The sequence below is a fragment of the Phyllobates terribilis genome, unplaced genomic scaffold (assembly GCF_046119375.1).
Source record: "Phyllobates terribilis strain yellow unplaced genomic scaffold, ASM4611937v1 Scaffold_11__3_contigs__length_659146591, whole genome shotgun sequence".
NCBI classification, from domain to species: domain Eukaryota; kingdom Metazoa; phylum Chordata; class Amphibia; order Anura; family Dendrobatidae; genus Phyllobates; species Phyllobates terribilis.
Window position 1 is genome coordinate 606,060,772 of NW_027362771.1, and position 20,607 is coordinate 606,081,378.

The 20,607-nt window shown below is 40.9% G+C and overlaps 4 non-coding genes across 4 annotated transcripts; all 4 read right to left on the bottom strand.

Moving 5' to 3' along the window:
• Positions 1–731: 731 nt before the first annotated feature.
• TRNAL-AAG (transfer RNA leucine (anticodon AAG)) lies at positions 732–813 on the bottom strand. The gene has a single exon. It is a non-coding gene; the product is annotated as a tRNA-Leu (tRNA).
• A 2,662-nt stretch (positions 814–3,475) lies between these two features.
• On the bottom strand, positions 3,476–3,557 carry TRNAL-UAG (transfer RNA leucine (anticodon UAG)). The gene has a single exon. It is a non-coding gene; the product is annotated as a tRNA-Leu (tRNA).
• A 2,807-nt stretch (positions 3,558–6,364) lies between these two features.
• Positions 6,365–6,446, bottom strand: TRNAL-AAG (transfer RNA leucine (anticodon AAG)). Its single transcript has one exon. It is a non-coding gene; the product is annotated as a tRNA-Leu (tRNA).
• Positions 6,447–17,383: 10,937 nt separating this feature from the next.
• TRNAL-UAG (transfer RNA leucine (anticodon UAG)) lies at positions 17,384–17,465 on the bottom strand. The gene has a single exon. It is a non-coding gene; the product is annotated as a tRNA-Leu (tRNA).
• Positions 17,466–20,607: the final 3,142 nt, after the last annotated feature.

Consider the following 20,607-nt stretch of genomic DNA (forward strand, 5'->3'; position numbering starts at 1 on the left):
TGCAGTATTCAAACGTATGACTTGATCACATGTTCCTTTTCTTCTACAGCACAGTGAAGATCACTTGATGTTACATTTGCTTTCTTAGAGAGAACAGAAGCCAAATAGGAATTTAAAAGTTCAGTCTTCTCAACATCATTATTGACCACTTTACCCTTTTCATCCTTTAAAAATCCTATAGCATCTTTGGCTTTTCTTTTACTTTTGACTTACTTCCAAAATCCTTTCTTATTGCTTTTGGTCTCTCTTTCAAGCTTCAATTCATTACTGGCTTTAGCTCTTCTAACGCTAACCCAGCTTTCCCTGCAGATAGCATTATATTCTTCTTTAGATATGAACCCTTCTTTTCATTTTATAATCAATTCTTTGTTCCTTTTTAGCAAGCTTTCAAGTTCAGTATTCAGCCAACCTGGTCTCCATAAATGCTTTCCATTCTTCCTTCTTTTTGGGATTGTTACTGATTGTGCAGTGAGAATTTAATTTAGCAATATATCCAATCCTTTCTGGACATTTCTTTCCTTTAGAACATCCTACCTTTCCTTCCTTTTTACTGAGTCCATTGAAAACTGCCTTTCTACAGTCCAATCTTAAAATCTCAGTTTTCGCAGGTTTTCCACCTTTTGTAGTTCAAAAGTATAGGATAGAATTATCGCTGCCTCCTAAATTCTCAACCCCCTTTACTTCCTCAACTGTTTCCTAATTTTTGGTAAAAATTAGATCCAAATAAATAATGGCAGCAGTGGGATTTGAACCCACGCCTCCATAGAGACTGGAGCCTTAATCCAGCGCCTTAGACCGCTCGGCCACGCTACCTCATATGTATCTTCAAACTTATTTAAATCAGAAATTTGCTAATGATATAAGTTGCAGAAAACATTGTATAACTAATTAGACAAAAATACAAATGTTATTGTGCATGAACAAAGTAGTTATCAGCGATTTGTTTACACATTGACTCTGGGGCACCATTTTACAAAACATATGACTTGTATCCAGATATTTCACTAAACTTTCCTCTGTTTTCTCATCCGCTAATTTTTAGATATCACTGAATTAGGTGGTATAGATTACTTGCTATGATCTCCCATATACAGGACACTCAAACATGAAGGATTCCTACACCCCTGCCTGTACGTAACAGATAATCAGAAGCAGCAGCAAGGAAGACATTATACAGCAGTGCAGAGCAATGTAGCTATGAGTTCATCACTAGGGTGACTTACTGGAAAGCAGCAGAAGCAGCATGGCTCTGTTTATGTTTGCTAATCACTCTGCTCATCCTGTATTGATAACCCTAAAAAGGCAGCAGGGATAAGAGCTAGCAGATAGATTTCTTTTGACCAAGATTGATTTTGGCAAATTTTGAGAATGGTTGATCATTGATTGAACTGACATGGATGTAACATAGATGGTAAATGATGTAATTAATTCTGATGCTTAAAGCCAACATGACCACTCATATGCAGTATTCATACGTATGACTTGTTCACATGTTCCTTTTCTTCTACAGCACAGTGAAGAACACTTGATGTTACATTTGCTTTCTTAGAGAACACAGAAGCCAAATAGGAATTTAAAAGTTCAGTCTTCTCAACATCATTATTGACCACTTTACCCTTTCATCCTTTAAAAATCATATAGCATCTTTTACTTTTCTTTTACTTTTGACTTACTTCCAAAATCCTTTCTTATTGCTTTTGGTCTCTCTTGCAAGCCTCACTTCATTACTGGCTTTAGCTCTTCTAACGCTAGCCCAGCTTTCCCTGCAGACAGCATTATATTCTTCTTTAGATATGAACCCTTCTTTTCATTTGATATTCAATTCTTTGTTCCATTTTAGCAAGCTTTTAAGTTCAGTATTCAGCCATCCTGGTCTCCATAAATGTTTTCCATTCTTCCTTCTTTTTGTGATTGTTACTGATTGTGCAGAGAGAATTTAATTAAGCAAAATCTCCCATCCTTTCTGGACATTTCTTTCCTTTAGAACATCCTACCTTTCCTTCCTTTTTACTGAGTCCATTAAAAACTTCCTTTCTACAGTCCAATCTTAAAATCTCAGTTTTTGCATATTTTCCTCCTTTTGTAGTTCAAAATTAAGGGATAGCATGATCGCTGCCTCCTACATTCTCAATCCCCTTTATTCCTCAAATGTTTCCTAATTTTTGGTAAAAATTAGATCCAAATAAATAATGACAGCAGTTGTACTTGAACCCACGCCTCCAGAGAGACTGGAGCCTAAATCCAGCGCCTTAGATCGCTCAGCCACACTACCTCTTAAAGATGTTTTAAGTTATTTATATCAGAAGTTTGCTTTTGATGTAAGTGGCAGAAAATATTTTATATCCAATAAGACAAAAAGACAAATGTTATTATGCAACAGCAACATAGTTATCAGGGATTTGTTTGCACATTGACTCTGGGACACCGTTTTACAAAACATATGACTTGTATCCTGATATTTAACTAATCTTTCCTATTTTGGCTCATGCGCTAATTTTTAGATATCACTGAATTAGTTGGTATAGGTAACTTGCTATGATTTCCCATATACAGGACACTCAAACATGAAGGATTCCTACACCCCTGCCTGTGCGTAACAGATAATCAGAAGCAGCAAGGAAGACATTATACAGCAGTGCAGAGCAATGTAGCTATGAGTTCATCACTAGGATGACTTACTGGAAAGCAGCAGAAGCAGCATGGCTCTGTTTATGTTTGCTAAACACTCTGCTCATCCTGTATTGATAACCCTAAAAAGGCAGCAGGGATATGAGCTAGCAGTTAGACTTCTTTTGACCAAGATTGATTTTGGCAAATTTTGAGAATGGTTGATCATTGATTGAACTGACATGGATGTAACATAGATGGTAAATTATGTAATTAATTCTGATGCCTAAAGCCAACATGACTATTCATAATCCTATAGCATCTTTGGCTTTTCTTTAACTTTTGACTTACTTCCAAAATCCTTTCTTATTGATTTTGGTCTCTCTTGCAAGCCTCAATTCATTACTGGCTTTAGCTCTTCTAACGCTAGCCCAGCTTTCCCTGCAGACAGCATTATATTCTTCTTTAGATATGAACCCTTCTTTCCATTTGTTACTCATTTCTTTGTTCCTTTTTAGCAAGCTTTTAAGTTCAGTATTCAGCCATCCTGGTCTCCATAAATGCTTTCCATTCTTCCTTCTTTTCGGGATTGTTAATGATTGTGCAGTGAGAATTAAATTTAGCAAAATCTCCCATCCTTCCTGGACATTTCTTTCCTTTAGAAGATCCTACCTTTCCTTCCTTTTTACTGAGTCAATTAAAAACTTCCTTTCTACAGTCCAATCATATAATCACAGTTTTTGAATATTTTCCTCCTTTTGTAGTTCAAAATTAAAGGATAGCATGATCGCTGCCTCCTAAGTTCTCAATCCCCTTTATTCCTCAACCGTTTCCTAATTTTTGGTAAAAATTAGATCCAAATGAATAAGGGCAGTGGTGGGACTTGAACCCATGCCTCCAGAGAGACTGGAGCCTAAATCCAGCACCTTAGACCGCTCGGCCACACTACCTCTTACAGATGTTTAAAATTATTTATATCAGAAGTTTGCTTTTGATGTAAGTGGCAGAAAATATTTTATATCCAATAAGACAAAAAGACAAATGTTATTATGCAACAGCATTGTAATTATCAGGGAATTGTTTGTACATTGACTCTGGGGCACTATTTTACAAAACATATGACTTGTATCCAGATATTTACCTAATCTTTCCTATGTTGGCTCATGCGCTAATTTTTAGATATCACTGAATTAGGTGGTATAGATAACTTGCTATGATCTCCCATGTACAGGACACTCAAACATGAAGGATTCCTACACCCCTGCCTGTACGTAACAGATAATCAGAAGCAGCAGCAAGGAAGACATTATACAGCATTGTAGAGCAATGTAGCTATGAGTTCATCACTAGGGTGACTTACTGGAAAGCAGCAAAGCAGCATGGCTCTGTTTATGTTTGCTAATCACTCTGCTCATCTTGTATTGATAATCCTAAAAAGGCAACAGGGATATGAGCTAGCATTTAGACTTCTTTTGACCAAGATTGATTTTGGCAAATTTTGAGAATGGTTGATCGTTGATTGAACTGACATGGATGTAACATAGATGGTAAATTATGTAATTCTGATGCCTAAAGCCAACATGACTATCCATATGCCGTATTCATACGTATGACTTGCTCACATGTTCCTTTTCTTCTACAGCACAGTGAAGACCACTTGATGTTACATTTGCTTTCTTAGAGAACACAGAAGCAAAACAGGAATTTAAAAGTTCAGTCTTCTCAACATCATTATTGACCACTTTACCCTTTTCATCCTTTAAAAATCCTATAGCATCTTTGGCTTTTCTTTAACTTTTGACTTACTTCCAAAATCCTTTCTTATTGCTTTTGGTCTCTCTTGCAAGCCTCACTTCATTACTGGCTTTAGCTCTTCTAACGCTAGCCCAGCTTTCCCTGCAGACAGCATTATATTCTTCTTTAGATATGAACCCTTCTTTCCATTTGATACTCATTTCTTTGTTCCTTTTTAGCAAGCTTTTAAGTTCAGTATTCAGCCATCCTGGTCTCCATAAATGCTTTCCATTCTTCCTTCTTTTCGGGATGGTTACTGATTGTGCAGTGAGAATTAAATTTAGCAAAATCTCCCATCCTTCCTGGACATTTCTTTCCTTTAGAACATCCTACCTTTCCTTCCTTTTTACTGAGTCCATTAAAAACTTCCTTTCTACAGTCCAATCTTATAGTCTCAGTTTTCGCATATTTTCCTCCTTTTGTAGTTCAAAATTATAGGATAGCATGATCGCTGTCTCCTAAGTTCTCAATCCCCTTTATTCCTCAACCGTTTCCTAATTTTTGGTAAAAATTAGATCCAAATAAATAATAGCAGCGGTGGGATTTGAACCCACGCCTCCAGAAAGACTGGAGCTTAAATCCAGCACCTTAGACAGCTCAGCCACGCTACCTCTTACATATGTTTAAAGTTATTTATATCAAAAATATTTTATATCCAATAAGACAAAAAGACAAATGTTATTATGCAACAGCAACGTAATTATCAGGGAATTGTTTGTACATTGACTCTGGGGCACCATTTTACAAAACATATAACTTGTATCCAGATATTTAACTAATCTTTCCTCTGTTGGCTCATCCGCTAATTTTTAAATATCACTGAATTAGGTGGTATAGATTATTTGCTATGATCTCCCATATACAGGACACTCAAACATGAAGGATTCCTACACCCCTGCCTGTACGTAACAGATAATCAGAAGCAGCAGCAAGGAAGACATTATACAGCAGTGCAGAGCAGTGTAGCTATGAATCCATCACTAGGTTGACTTACTGGAAAGCAGCAGAAGCAGCATGGCTCTGTTTATGTTTGCTAATCACTCTGCTCATCCTGTATTGATAACGCTAAAAAGGCAGCAGGGATATGAGCTAGCAGTTAGACTTCTTTTGACCAAGATTGATTTTGGCAAATTTTGAGAATGGTTGATTATTGATTGAACTGACATGGATGCAACATAGATGGTAAATGATGTAATTAATTCTGATGCCTAATGACAACATGACCACTCTTATGCAGTATTCAAACGTATGACTTGATCACATGTTCCTTTTCTTCTACAGCACAGTGAAGATCACTTGATGTTACATTTGCTTTCTTAGAGAGAACAGAAGCCAAATAGGAATTTAAAAGTTCAGTCTTCTCAACATCATTATTGACCACTTTACCCTTTTCATCCTTTAAAAATCCTATAGCATCTTTGGCTTTTCTTTTACTTTTGACTTACTTCCAAAATCCTTTCTTATTGCTTTTGGTCTCTCTTTCAAGCTTCAATTCATTACTGGCTTTAGCTCTTCTAACGCTAACCCAGCTTTCCCTGCAGACAGCATTATATTCTTCTTTAGATATGAACCCTTCTTTTCATTTTATAATCAATTCTTTGTTCCTTTTTAGCAAGCTTTCAAGTTCAGTATTCAGCCAACCTGGTCTCCATAAATGCTTTCCATTCTTCCTTCTTTTTGGGATTGTTACTGATTGTGCAGTGAGAATTTAATTTAGCAATATATCCAATCCTTTCTGGACATTTCTTTCCTTTAGAACATCCTACCTTTCCTTCCTTTTTACTGAGTCCATTGAAAACTGCCTTTCTACAGTCCAATCTTAAAATCTCAGTTTTCGCAGGTTTTCCACCTTTTGTAGTTCAAAAGTATAGGATAGAATTATCGCTGCCTCCTAAATTCTCAACCCCCTTTACTTCCTCAACTGTTTCCTAATTTTTGGTAAAAATTAGATCCAAATAAATAATGGCAGCAGTGGGATTTGAACCCACGCCTCCATAGAGACTGGAGCCTTAATCCAGCGCCTTAGACCGCTCGGCCACGCTACCTCATATGTATCTTCAAACTTATTTAAATCAGAAATTTGCTAATGATATAAGTTGCAGAAAACATTGTATAACTAATTAGACAAAAATACAAATGTTATTGTGCATGAACAAAGTAGTTATCAGCGATTTGTTTACACATTGACTCTGGGGCACCATTTTACAAAACATATGACTTGTATCCAGATATTTCACTAAACTTTCCTCTGTTTTCTCATCCGCTAATTTTTAGATATCACTGAATTAGGTGGTATAGATTACTTGCTATGATCTCCCATATACAGGACACTCAAACATGAAGGATTCCTACACCCCTGCCTGTACGTAACAGATAATCAGAAGCAGCAGCAAGGAAGACATTATACAGCAGTGCAGAGCAATGTAGCTATGAGTTCATCACTAGGGTGACTTACTGGAAAGCAGCAGAAGCAGCATGGCTCTGTTTATGTTTGCTAATCACTCTGCTCATCCTGTATTGATAACCCTAAAAAGGCAGCAGGGATAAGAGCTAGCAGATAGATTTCTTTTGACCAAGATTGATTTTGGCAAATTTTGAGAATGGTTGATCATTGATTGAACTGACATGGATGTAACATAGATGGTAAATGATGTAATTAATTCTGATGCTTAAAGCCAACATGACCACTCATATGCAGTATTCATACGTATGACTTGTTCACATGTTCCTTTTCTTCTACAGCACAGTGAAGAACACTTGATGTTACATTTGCTTTCTTAGAGAACACAGAAGCCAAATAGGAATTTAAAAGTTCAGTCTTCTCAACATCATTATTGACCACTTTACCCTTTCATCCTTTAAAAATCATATAGCATCTTTTACTTTTCTTTTACTTTTGACTTACTTCCAAAATCCTTTCTTATTGCTTTTGGTCTCTCTTGCAAGCCTCACTTCATTACTGGCTTTAGCTCTTCTAACGCTAGCCCAGCTTTCCCTGCAGACAGCATTATATTCTTCTTTAGATATGAACCCTTCTTTTCATTTGATATTCAATTCTTTGTTCCATTTTAGCAAGCTTTTAAGTTCAGTATTCAGCCATCCTGGTCTCCATAAATGTTTTCCATTCTTCCTTCTTTTTGTGATTGTTACTGATTGTGCAGAGAGAATTTAATTAAGCAAAATCTCCCATCCTTTCTGGACATTTCTTTCCTTTAGAACATCCTACCTTTCCTTCCTTTTTACTGAGTCCATTAAAAACTTCCTTTCTACAGTCCAATCTTAAAATCTCAGTTTTTGCATATTTTCCTCCTTTTGTAGTTCAAAATTAAGGGATAGCATGATCGCTGCCTCCTACATTCTCAATCCCCTTTATTCCTCAAATGTTTCCTAATTTTTGGTAAAAATTAGATCCAAATAAATAATGACAGCAGTTGTACTTGAACCCACGCCTCCAGAGAGACTGGAGCCTAAATCCAGCGCCTTAGATCGCTCAGCCACACTACCTCTTAAAGATGTTTTAAGTTATTTATATCAGAAGTTTGCTTTTGATGTAAGTGGCAGAAAATATTTTATATCCAATAAGACAAAAAGACAAATGTTATTATGCAACAGCAACATAGTTATCAGGGATTTGTTTGCACATTGACTCTGGGACACCGTTTTACAAAACATATGACTTGTATCCTGATATTTAACTAATCTTTCCTATTTTGGCTCATGCGCTAATTTTTAGATATCACTGAATTAGTTGGTATAGGTAACTTGCTATGATTTCCCATATACAGGACACTCAAACATGAAGGATTCCTACACCCCTACCTGTACATAACAGATAATCAGAAGCAGCAGCAAGGAAGACATTATACAGCATTGTAGAGCAATGTAGCTATGAGTTCATCACTAGGGTGACTTACTGGAAAGCAGCAGAAGCAGCATGGCTCTGTTTATGTTTGCTAATCACTCTGCTCATCTTGTATTGATAATCCTAAAAAGGTAGCAGGGATATGAGATAGCAGTTAGACTTCTTTTGACCAATATTGATTTTGGCAAATTTTGAGAATGGTTGATCATTGATTGAACTGACATGGATGTAACATAGATTGTAAATTATGTAATTAATTCTGATGCCTGAAGCCAACATGACTATTCATATGCCGTATTCATACGTATGACTTGCTCACATGTTCCTTTTTACTTCTACAGCAAAGTGAAGATCACTTGATGTTACATTTGCTTTCTTAGAGAACACAGAAGCAAAATAGGAATTTAAAAGTTCAGTCTTCTCAACATCATTATTGACCACTTTACCCTTTTCATCCTTTAAAAATCCTATAGCATCTTTGGCTTTTCTTTAACTTTTGACTTACTTCCAAAATCCTTTCTTATTGCTTTTGGTCTCTCTTGCAAGCCTCACTTCATTACTGGCTTTAGCTCTTCTAATGTTAGCCCAGCTTTTCCTGCAGACAGCATTATATTCTTCTTTAGATATGAACCCTTCTTTTCATTTGATATTCATTTCTTTGTTCCTTTTTAGCAAGCTTTTAAGTTCAGTATTCAGCCATCCTGGTCTCCATAAATGCTTTCCATTCTTCCTTCTTTTCGGGATTGTTACTGATTGCGCAGTGAGAATTTAATTTAGCAAAATCTCCCTTCCTTCCTGAACATTTCTTTCCTTTAGAACATCCTACCTTTCCTTCCTTTTTACTGAGTCCATTAAAAACTGCCTTTCTACAGTCCAATCTTAAAATCTCAGTTTTCGCAGGTTTTCCACCTTTTGTAGTTCAAAAGTATAGGATAGAATTACCGCTGCCTCCTAAATTCTCAACCCCCTTTACTTCCTCAACTGTTTCCTAACTTTTGTAGAAATTAGGTCCAAATAAATAATGGCAGCAGAGGGATTTGAACACACGCCTCCAGAGAGACTGGAGCCTTAATACAGCGCCTTAGACCGCTCAGCCACGCTACCTCATACGGTTGTTCAAGCTTATTTAAATCAGAAATTTGCTAATAATATAAGTTGCAGAAAACATTGTATAACTAATTAGACAAAAATACAAATGTTATTATGCATGAGTAACGTAGTTATCAGGGATTTGTTTGTACATTGACTCTGGGGCACCATTGTACAAAACATATGACTTGTTTCCAGATATTTAACAAATCTTTCCTCTGTTGGCTCATCCGCTAATTTTTAAATATCACTGAATTAGGTGGTACAGATTACTTGCTATGATTTCCCATATACAGGACACTCAAACATGAAGGATTCCTACACCCCTGCCTGTACGTAACAGATAATCAGAAGCAGCAGCAAGGAAGACATTATACAGCAGTGCAGAGCAAAGTAGCTATGAGTTCATCACTAGGGTGACTTACTGGAAAGCAGCAGAAGCAGCATGGCTCTGTTTATGTTTGCTAATCACTCTGCTCATCTTGTATTGATAATCCTAAAAACACAGCAGGGATATGAGCTAGCAGTTAGACTTCTTTTGACCAAGATTGATTTTGGCAAATTTTGAGAATGGTTGATCATTGATTGAACTGACATTGTTATGATCTGCTACAGAGACTAAGGACAGGCAGGAGATCTGTCCCTACAATAGAACCAAACTAGATCCCTTCGATGTAACGGGGAACCTGATCCTGCGATCAGACCCGCTAAAGTCCTCGGCTAGTCTGAACGCAGACCTATAGATGTGGGGGAGGGATACGTACAAGATCTAAGGACTGGGATTGAGTTGGACACCTCCTAGCAGAAATAGTAGCAGTCAAAGACAAACACACGGCAAAAAAGCAAAGAGGTAATAAGACCTAGCAAAACTAACAGAGTACGGCAATAGAGCAACAAGCTAGCTCAACAGTAGTAAATACAAATTAAGTCCAGCAAAGCCAGGAGGGCGGAGCCGGATTAAATAGGCAAAATGGTCATGTGACCAGCAAACTAAAAAAAACTTAACAGGAGAGTTGTAACAGTACCCCCTCTTCTAAGAGGATCCTCCGGATCCCCTAGGCCCAGGCTTACCAGGAAACCTCCTGTGAAACGCTTGGACAAGTCTTGGGGCAGAAACATCATCCGCCCTCACCCATGAGTTATCCTCAGGTCCGAAACCCTTCCAAGCGACGAGATACTGCAAACTCCCTCTATACAGTCTAGAATTTAGGATGCGGGAAATTTCATATTCCCCGTCCTCCACCACCGGAGGAACAGTGGCAGAGGCGTCACCATCCGACACATCAGCTTTTTTCAACAGAGAAACATGAAACACCGGATTAATCCTCCAGGACGTAGGAACCTCCAGCCTAACAGCAGATTGGTTAGCTATCTGAAGTACCTTAAAGGGCCTTATGAACTTGGGACCCAATTTTTTAGAAGGAAACTTCAATCGCAGATTCTTAGAGGACAACCAAACAATGTCACCAACAGCAAACAAAACCTCTTGCCGTTTCTTATCAAAGTACCTCTTAGATTTTTTGTTAGCCTCCTGAAGATTACCACGCACATCCGTCCAAACTCTCTCCAAATCACCGGAAAAACTCTCCTCCTCAGGCACAGCCGAAACCAATTTGGAAAATGACCCAAAAGACGGATGTCTCCCAGAACAACAAAAAAAAGGCGAACACCCAGCAGAAGAGGATGTATGGTTGTTAAAAGCAAATTCTGCAAGTGGCAGAAACTCAGACCACCCCTCTTGATTGTCTGCCACAAAACAACACAAGAACTGCTCAACATCCTGGTTCTTCCTTTCTGTCTGGCCATTAGACTCAGGATGATATCCGGATGAAAACGACAAATGAACTCCCAACCTGTCACAAAAGGCACGCCAAAAACGAGCCACGTACTGAGGTCCCCTATCAGAAACAATGTCAGTAGGAACACCATGTAGTCTGACAATCTCCTTGACAAAGGCCTTAGCGAGTGTCTTAGCGCAAGGCAGTTTGATGAAGGGAACCAAGTGACACATCTTGCTAAAACGGTCCACGACCACCCAGATGACCGTGAAACATTCAGAGGGAGGAAGGTCAGTAATAAAGTCCATAGCCAGATGTGTCCAAGGTGCACTAGGAACCTCCAGAGGGCAAAGCAACCCCGCAGCAGGTGCATGCGAAGACTTAGATCTTGCACACACAGTACATTGGCGCACCCACTTAATGACTTCCTTCTGCCATCCAAGGCAGCCAAAAACTGCGACCCACAAGTCTCTTGGTCTCAGAAATTCCTGGATGACCTGCCAACCGAGACTCATGACACTCAACAAACAAATCTCTCCTAAAGGTCCTAGGCACAAACAACCTCCCATGGGGAGTGTTAGATGGGGCATTCTCCTGTGCTTTAAGAATCTCATCCTCCAAAACGGAGTCCAAAGCAGCAATCACAACACCTTCTTGTAAAATGGTCTCCTCCTCCTCCTCAACACCGACCATGGGAGAAAAGCTGCGAGACAAAGCATCCGCTTTAACATTCTTGGTACCCGGGATGTAAGTAACGGAAAAATTAAACCGCGAGAAAAAAAGTGCCCACCTAGCCTGACGGGCATTCAAGCGCTTGGCAGCATCAAGATAGATCAGATTTTTATGATCAGTGAAAACCTGAACGGGAAATTCAGCACCTTCCAAGAGGTGACGCCAGTGTTCAAATGCGAGTTTAATCGCCAGCAATTCCCGATTACTAATATCGTAATTAAGTTCAGTCTCGGAAAAATTTTTTGAAAAAAAGGCACAGGGATGTACTCCATCCTTCTTTTCCTGAGACAACACCGCACCAACCCCCACCGAAGAAGCATCAACCTCAACCAAAAACGGCTTAGTCACATCAGGCTGCATAAGGATGGGAGCAGAGGTGAACCTCTCCTTTAAAAACACAAAAGCTTCAATGGCCTCAGAAGTCCACTGAACCGCATTAGCACCTTTCCTGGTGAGATCGGTCAGCGGTTTGACAATAATAGAAAAATTTTTTATGAATTTTCTGTAATAATTGGCGAAACCCAAAAACCTCTGTATCGATTTCAAACCAATAGGCCTAGGCCATTCCTGTACAGCCTGAACTTTAACCGGGTCCATCTCAAAACCCTCACTGGAGACAATGTAGCCCAAAAAACTAATTCTCTGTACAGCGAACTCACATTTCTCCAGCTTAGCAAAAAGCGAATTGTCCATTAATAACTGTAATACCTCACGTACGCTCCGCCAATGAGACTCCAGATCCGGCGAATAAATCAAAATGTCATCCATATACACAACCACATTTTTGCCGATTAAAGGTCTAAGGATATCATTAATAAGATTCTGAAAAAATGCTGGAGCATTGGTGAGACCAAAAGGCATAACTAGATTCTCAAAATGACCCACAGGAGTGTTAAAAGCAGTCTTCCATTCATCACCCTCCTTCATGCGCAACAAATTGTATGCCCCCCGGAGATCAATTTCAGAGAACCACTTGGCCCCCACTAACTGGTTAAATAAATCGGGAATCAATGGCAGTGGGTAAGGATTGCGTACAGTAATTTTATTAATCTCACGAAAGTCCAGACAAGGACGTAAACCGCCATCTTTTTTTTTACAAAAAAAAAACCAACAGCCACAGGAGACTTGGAAGGCCTAATGTTACCGGCGGCCAAGCTTGTCTGTATGTATTCCTCCAAAGCCTTTCTCTCAGGAATAGTAAGATTAAATTAACGACTCTTAGGAAGAGTCGCCCCAGGGACAAATTCAATGGTACAATCATAGTCTCTATGGGGAGGCAAAACCTGCGACTCCTCCTCAGAAAAAACTCTCCAAAAATCCTGAATAGGTATAGGCAATTCCCCTCTATCTACAGCAGCAATGCGCCCGTTACAACACTTGTCATAACACTTAGGGCTCCAGGACTTAATTTCATTGGTAGACCAATCCAGCACAGGATTGTGCAATTTCAACCAGGGTAACCCCAATATTACTGGAGAAGGCAAATTATCCAATACCACCAAATCCAAATTCTCTTGATGAATACCATTAATGGTGAGGGGAAATTCACAGACCTTGTGAGTAACACTCTTCAAGGGAGAGCCATCGACCGAAACCACAGCAATAGGGGATGACAAAGTTTTAGGTTCTAATTTAAGTTTTTACAAGAATCCCCCATCAATCAAATTCAGAGTAGATCCACAATCCACAAATACCCGAAATTCAATTAATTCATCCTGAGCAGCAGTAGTGGCAGATAGGAATACTCCCTTAGAATTTAAACAGGCAATACGGGCATGACTGACCATTTTTTTTTCTTTCTTCATACGAAGCACACAGCTTTTAATAAAATGACCAGAATTTCCGCAATAGAAACACAAGCCTTCAGAAAGTCGGCGATCTTTTTCCTGAGAGCGGGGTGCCATCGCTCCAATTTCCATCGGCTCTCCATTTTCAGCAACGAACCTCTCAGAACTCGAAGCAGACATAGCAGAGGATTTGCTCACATTAACACTTTCACGCAGTCTCCTGTCCACCCATATAGCTAATTGCATTGCCTCCTGCAAGTTTTCAGGTCTGGGGTAAGCAATCAGTAAATCCCTTACCCTTTCACATAGCCCTGCAAGAAACAAGCTTTTCAAAGCAGAATCGATCCACCCCACCTGGGCAGACCACCGACGGAAGTGAGAACAATATTTTTCCACATTACCTGATCCCTGCCTCAAACGTCTTAATTCAGACTCAGCAGATGAGACACGATCAAGATCATCGTACAACAAACCCAAAGCAGAAAAAAAACTATCCACTGATCTAAAGCACGGATCACTAGGATGGAGAGAGAAGGCCCATCCCTGAGGATCTTTGCGCAAAAGTGACATTATGAACCCTATGCTCTGTGATTCATCACCAGAGGATCCGGGTCTCAAACGAAAATATAATAGACAAGCATTTTTAAAAGAAAAAAAATCTTGTTGTTCGCCAAAAAACAGATCAGGCAGACGTACAGTACAGACCAAAAGTTTGGACACACCTTCTCATTTAAAGATTTTTCTGTATTTTCATGACTATGAAAATTGTACATTCACACAGAAGGCATCAAAACTATGAATTAACACATGTGGAATTATATACTTAACAAAAAAGTGTGAAACAACTGAAAATATGTCTTATATTCTAGGTTCTTCAAAGTAGCCACCTTTTGCTTTGATGACTGATTTGCACACTCTTGGCATTCTCTTGATGAGCTTCAAGAGGTAGTCACCGGAAATGGCCTTCCAACAATCTTGAAGGAGTTCCCAGAGATGCTTAGCACTTGTTGGACCTATTGCCTTCACACTGCGGTCCAGCTCACCCCAAACCATCTCGATTAGGTTCAGGTCTGGTGACTGTGGAGGCCAGGTCATCTGGCGTAGCACCCCATCACTCTCCCTCTTGGTCAAATAGCCCTTACACAGCCTGGAGGTGTGTTTGGGGGTCATTGTCCTGTTGAAAAATAAATGATGGTCCAACTAAACACAAACCGGATGGATTAGCATGCCGCTGCAAGATACTGTAGTAGCCATGCTGGATCAGTATGCCTGCAATTTTGAATAAATCCCCAACAGTGTCACCAGCAAAGCACCCCCACACCATCACACCTCCTCCTCCATGCTTCACTGTGGGAATCAGGCATGGAGAGTCCATCCGTTCACCTTTTCTGCGTCGTACAAAGACACGGTGGTTGGAACCAAAGATCTCAAATTTGGACTCATCAGACCAAAGCACAGATTACCACTGGTCTAATGTCCATTCCTTGTGTTCTTTAGCTCAAACAAGTCTCTTCTGCTTGTTGCCTGTCCTTAGCAGTGGTTTCCTAGCAGCTATTTTACCATGAAGGCCTGCTGCACAAAGTCTCCTCTTAACAGTTGTTGTAGAGTTGTGTCTGCTGCTAGAACTCTGTGTGGCATTGACCTGGTCTCTAATCTGAGATGCTGTTAACCTGTGATTTCTGAGGCTGGTGACTCGGATAAACTTATCCTCAGAAGCAGAGGTGACTCTTGGTCTTCCTTTCCTGGGGCGGTCCTCATGTGAGCCAGTTTCTTTGTAGCGCTTGATGGGTTTTGCAACTGCACTTGGGGACACATTCAAAGTTTTCCCAATTTTTCGGACTGACTGACCTTCATTTCTTAAAGTAATGATGGCCACTCATTTTTCTTTTCTTAGCTGCTTTTTTCTTGCTATAATACAAATTCTAACAGTCTGTTCAGTGGGACTATCTGCTGTGTATCCACCAGACTTCTGCACAACACAACTGATGGTCCCAACCCCATTTATTAGGCAAGAAATCCCACTTATTAAACCTGACAGGGCACACCTGTGAAGTGAAAACCATTTCCGGTGACTACCTCTTGAAGCTCATCAAGAGAATGCCAAGAGTGTGCAAAGCAGTCATCAAAGCAAAAGGTGGCTACTTTGAAGAACCTAGAATATAAGACATATTTTCAGTTGTTTCACACTTTTTTGTTAAGTATATAATTCCACATGTGTTAATTCATAGTTTTGATGCCTTCAGTGTGAATGTACAATTTTCATAGTCATGAAAATACAGAAAAATCTTTAAATGAGAACGTGTGTCCAAACTTTTGGTCTGTACTGTACCTTAGGTTCAACAAAATGCGCTCCAGAACAGCTACTCACGTGTTGTTGGAGCTTGGTCACCTCCAGAGAGAGTCGCTGCAAGCGTTGAGCCAAATCTTGCACCGAGACCATGATGGAAAACTGGAGGTGTTTCCTTAGAGAATTTTTTTTTTTTTTTTTTTTTTTTTTACTGGCTGGACTTACTGTTATGATCTGCTACAGAGACTAAGGAAAGGCAGGAGATCTGTCCCTACAATAGAACTAAACTAGATCCCTACGATGTAACGGGGAACCTGATCCTGCGATCAGACCCGCTAAAGTCCTCGGCTAGTCTGAACGCAGACCTATAGATGTGGGGGAAGGATCCCTACAAGATCTAAGGACTGGGATTTAGTTGGACACCTCCTAGCAGAAATAGTAGCAGTCCAAGACAAACACACGGCAAAAAAGCAAACAGGTAATAAGACCTAGCAAACTAACAGAGTACGGCAATAGAGCAACAAGCTAGCTCAACAATAGTAAATACAAATGAAGTCCAGCAAAGCCAGGAGGGCGGAGCCGGATGAAATAAGCAAAATGGTCATGTGACAAGCAAACTAAAAAAACCTAACAGGAGAGTTGTAACAGACATGGATGTAACATAGATGGTAAATGATGTAATTAATTCTGATGCCTAAAGCCAGCATGAACACTCATATGCAGTATTCATACGTATGACTTGTTCACATGTTCCTTTTCTTCTACAGCACAGTGAAGATCACTTGATGTTACATTTGCTTTCTTAGAGAACACAGAAGCCAAATTGGAATTTAAAAGTTCAGTCTTCTCAACATCATTATTGACCACTTTAACCTTTCATCCTTTAAAAATCCTATAGCATCTTTAGCTTTTCTTTTACTTTTGACTTAGTTCCAAAATCCTTTCTTATTGCTTTTGGTCTCTCTTGCAAGCCTCTATTCATTACTGGCTTTAGCTCTTCTAACGCTAGCCCAGCTTTCCCTGCAGACAGCATTATATTCTTCTTTAGATATGAACCTTTCTTTCCATTTGATACTCATTTCTTTGTTCCTTTTTAGAAAGCTTTTAAGTTCAGTATTCAGCCATCCTGGTCTCCATAAATGCTTTCCATTCTTCCTTCTTTTCGGGATTGTTACTGATTGTGCTGTGAGAATTAAATTTAGGAAAATCTCCGATCCTTCCTGAACACTTCTTTCCTTTAGAACACCCTACCTTTCCTTCCTTTTTACTGAGTCCATTAAAAACTTCCTTTCTACAGTCCAATCTTATAATCTCAGTTTTCGCATATTTTCCTCCTTTTGTAGTTCAAAATCATAGGATAGCATGATCGCTGCCTCCTAAGTTTTCAATCCCCTTTATTCCTCAACCGTTTCCTAATTTTTGGTAAATATTAGATCCAAATGAATAATGGCAGCGGTGGGATTTGAACCCATGCCTCTAGAAAGACTGGAGCCTAAATCCAGTGCCTTAGACTGCTCGGCCACACTACCACTTACACATGTTTAACGTTATTTATATCAAAAATATTTTATATCCAATAAGACAAATGTTATTATGCAACAGCAACGTAATTATCAGGGAATTGTTTGTACATTGACTCTGGGGCACCATTTTACAAAATATATGACATATATCCAGAAATTTAACTAATCTTTCCTATGTTGGCTCATGCGCTAATTTTTAGATATCACTGAATTAGGTGGTATAGATAACTTGCTATGATTTCCCATATACAGGACACTCAAACATGAAGGATTCCTACACCCCTACCTGTACATAACAGATAATCAGAAGCAGCAGCAAGGAAGACATTATACAGCATTGTAGAGCAATGTAGCTATGAGTTCATCACTAGTGTTGAGCCACCCCCGCAGTGTTCGAGTTCGGTTCGGTTCGTCGAACACCCGTGTGTACGCTGAACTGTTCGTCGAACACCTTCGAACACCGTTAAAACCAATGGCAGGCAAACAAAAACACAAAGAAACACATAGAAAACACCTTCAAAGGTGTCCAAAAGCTGACAAACTGCTCAGAAGACACAACTAACACATGGAAAAGTGACAAGTACATATAGTCATGCAAAAAGAAAAGAGGTGGAGGAGTAAAAGGAGGGGGAGACACAGATATAGGCATGTCATGCCCTTCTAAAATCCAAAAAGTGAGAAGCTGACACGTTCAATCCACTCCTGCCCGTGCCACCTCCGTGTCGCCTTGTTTGTGCCAGTGCCGCGGTGATTCCTGACGGGCAGCCCCCCTCTCCCAATACTGGTGCCTGTCCGCTGGTGGGTCGAGCAAGCCCCCCTGTGGTGGAGGCAGCTCTAAGCTTTTTAATTTAAATTCTCTCTCTAATTTGAATGAATACACTTTAAATCCATTTACAAGGATCTATTGGAGGGCAAGTCTCATGCCAGCAGCCGCGTAATTCCAGCTCCAGTAGCGTCCACTAAAGCTGCTGCAGTTAAAAAGCTTTTATAAGGATCGAGCTCGGCTGTCCACCGCAAGGCATCCTACTGCCAGTCCTAGCCCCTATGCCTTGGGGTGCCTCCTGATGCTCTTCACTGAGTATCCCGTGGTCCCGAAGCATTTCCTTTGAAAAAATTAAGTGTCCAAACTACCGGTGGTGTAGCTTGCTTAACAGCCGGGATAATCCGCTGACTAGCAGACACTGCTACTAGGCACAAAGTATTTCCTGGGCTAGATGCAGTTAAAAATTTGTAATTAGATACTCTCGTATGATGCTGAGAAAGCATTCCATAGAGTCTCCTGGCACGCCATATATGATTCTCTTAAAAAGCTTGGGGTAGGGGTCTAGGGGACCCTTTTAGAGCCCAAATCACGGCCCTGTATCACAATACGTCACTTAGGCTGAAGATAAATGGAACTGTAGCACCCTGAGGGCTCGGTTGCTACAGAGGTATTGCACCTCACCCAGAGGTGTGATATCTCACTCTCAGGTAAGGATGGAGTGTGGATCAGGACCCGACACCTGCATGCATTACGCCACATTGCCGTGGGGCAGGGCAACCAATATGCCTCTGAGATGGGCACGACAGTCCCTGTCCCTGGCTGGAGTGGGGGGAGGGAACACTGAGGAAGGGGAACCCTGTAGTGCAGGAGCTGGGAGGAAGCAGTTCCTGGGTGCATTGAGAAGGGAGTATAAAAGGTGGGCACCATCTTAGTTCAGTGCAGCGAAGTCTGAGCAGAAGTGGCAGGGAGCAGGGGCTCTGCATGAGCTCTGCTCCGGAGGCGGGCCTAGTAATAGAGGCCCAGGCCTGGAAGAGGGAGAAGGAAGGAAGAGGAGCGGAGAAGGCTCCAGTAACGAGGAAAGAAGGGATCCCAGGGCTGTGGATGGGCGAGTCGCCAGCGCACGCCCGAATCCACCTGCGTGGAGGGGTCAGGCCAAAGGGGGAGACCGGTCCCCAAAACTAGTGGAGGCAGGAAATGACCCTCAGCTAGAAACCAGAGGCTGTGACATTTTATGTGGCGCAGCCCCTCGCTACACCCGCTAGGAAGGCATCACATAGGGTCAGGGAAACTGGCGCCAAGTTTACCAAGAGGAGGCCCGAGGCAGCCGGACAGAAGGGTTGGTAAGAAAAGCCAGACAAAGGACACACAAAGGGGGTCCTGTGAAGTGCTCCAAAGTTATCTGGGAGTTGTCTGAGCCCCTCACCTGGTGAGCACAGTACGACGTGGGCAGCCGTTACCTGCAGACGTGGTCTGGATAATAAGAACTGTGAGTAAAGGCCCTGGACTGCATCACTGACTCCGTGTTGTTACTGCTGCTGCCCTGCACCATCACCCCCATCCTCCGCATACACTGCCCTGAGGCTATACTCCTCCCGTGGGGAGTTATGCTACGCTCTGCTGCACCGACAACACCAGCCTCAGCGGTCTGCCCTGCAGTGGCGGTTCACTCTGACCGCAATTCACGGGTGGCGTAGTCGGACATTTAAACATCAAAACTACATAAATAGTTCCGCCACTGGTTTGACCACCCTGAGCCACGGAACCAGGTTGCCGCCATGAAGACTACAACCACCAGCATCCACCAAAAAGGGTCCGGCTCCGGGTGTCCCAATGCCCAGGGGGTGCATCAGAACATTTCATCTCTTTTCACAATCACCAATGGGACAAGGCAGGGATGTCTTCTGTCCCCTCTCTTATAGATCCTAGTGACGGAGCACCTGCTCTCATCAATTTGCCATAACCCCAATATTAGGTGGATTGAGGTGGGAGGCACCGAGTACAAGTGCTCTCTATTTGCTGATGATGTCCTAGTATATATCACTCAATCACATATATCCATCCATGCTGTTATGGCTGAAATAGATCACTTTGTTTCATGGTCAAATTTTAAAATCAATGCAGCGAAGTCTGAGGCCCTCGATGTCTCCCTCCCCAAATCCATATAGGATTCCATCCAGTCCAACTTTCCCTTTGCCTGGCCCTCACAGGGTATCAAATACTTAGGAATTCCTATTCATAGAGACCTCTCCCATCTATGTTATCTTAATTTTGGGCCCTTTATTGAACAACTCCATACAGACCACGGTTGGCAAGTTAGAACTGTAAGATTCACTACGGGAACCACTGGTGTTTTGTGGAAAAGCACATGTACACTGTGTTCCAAAT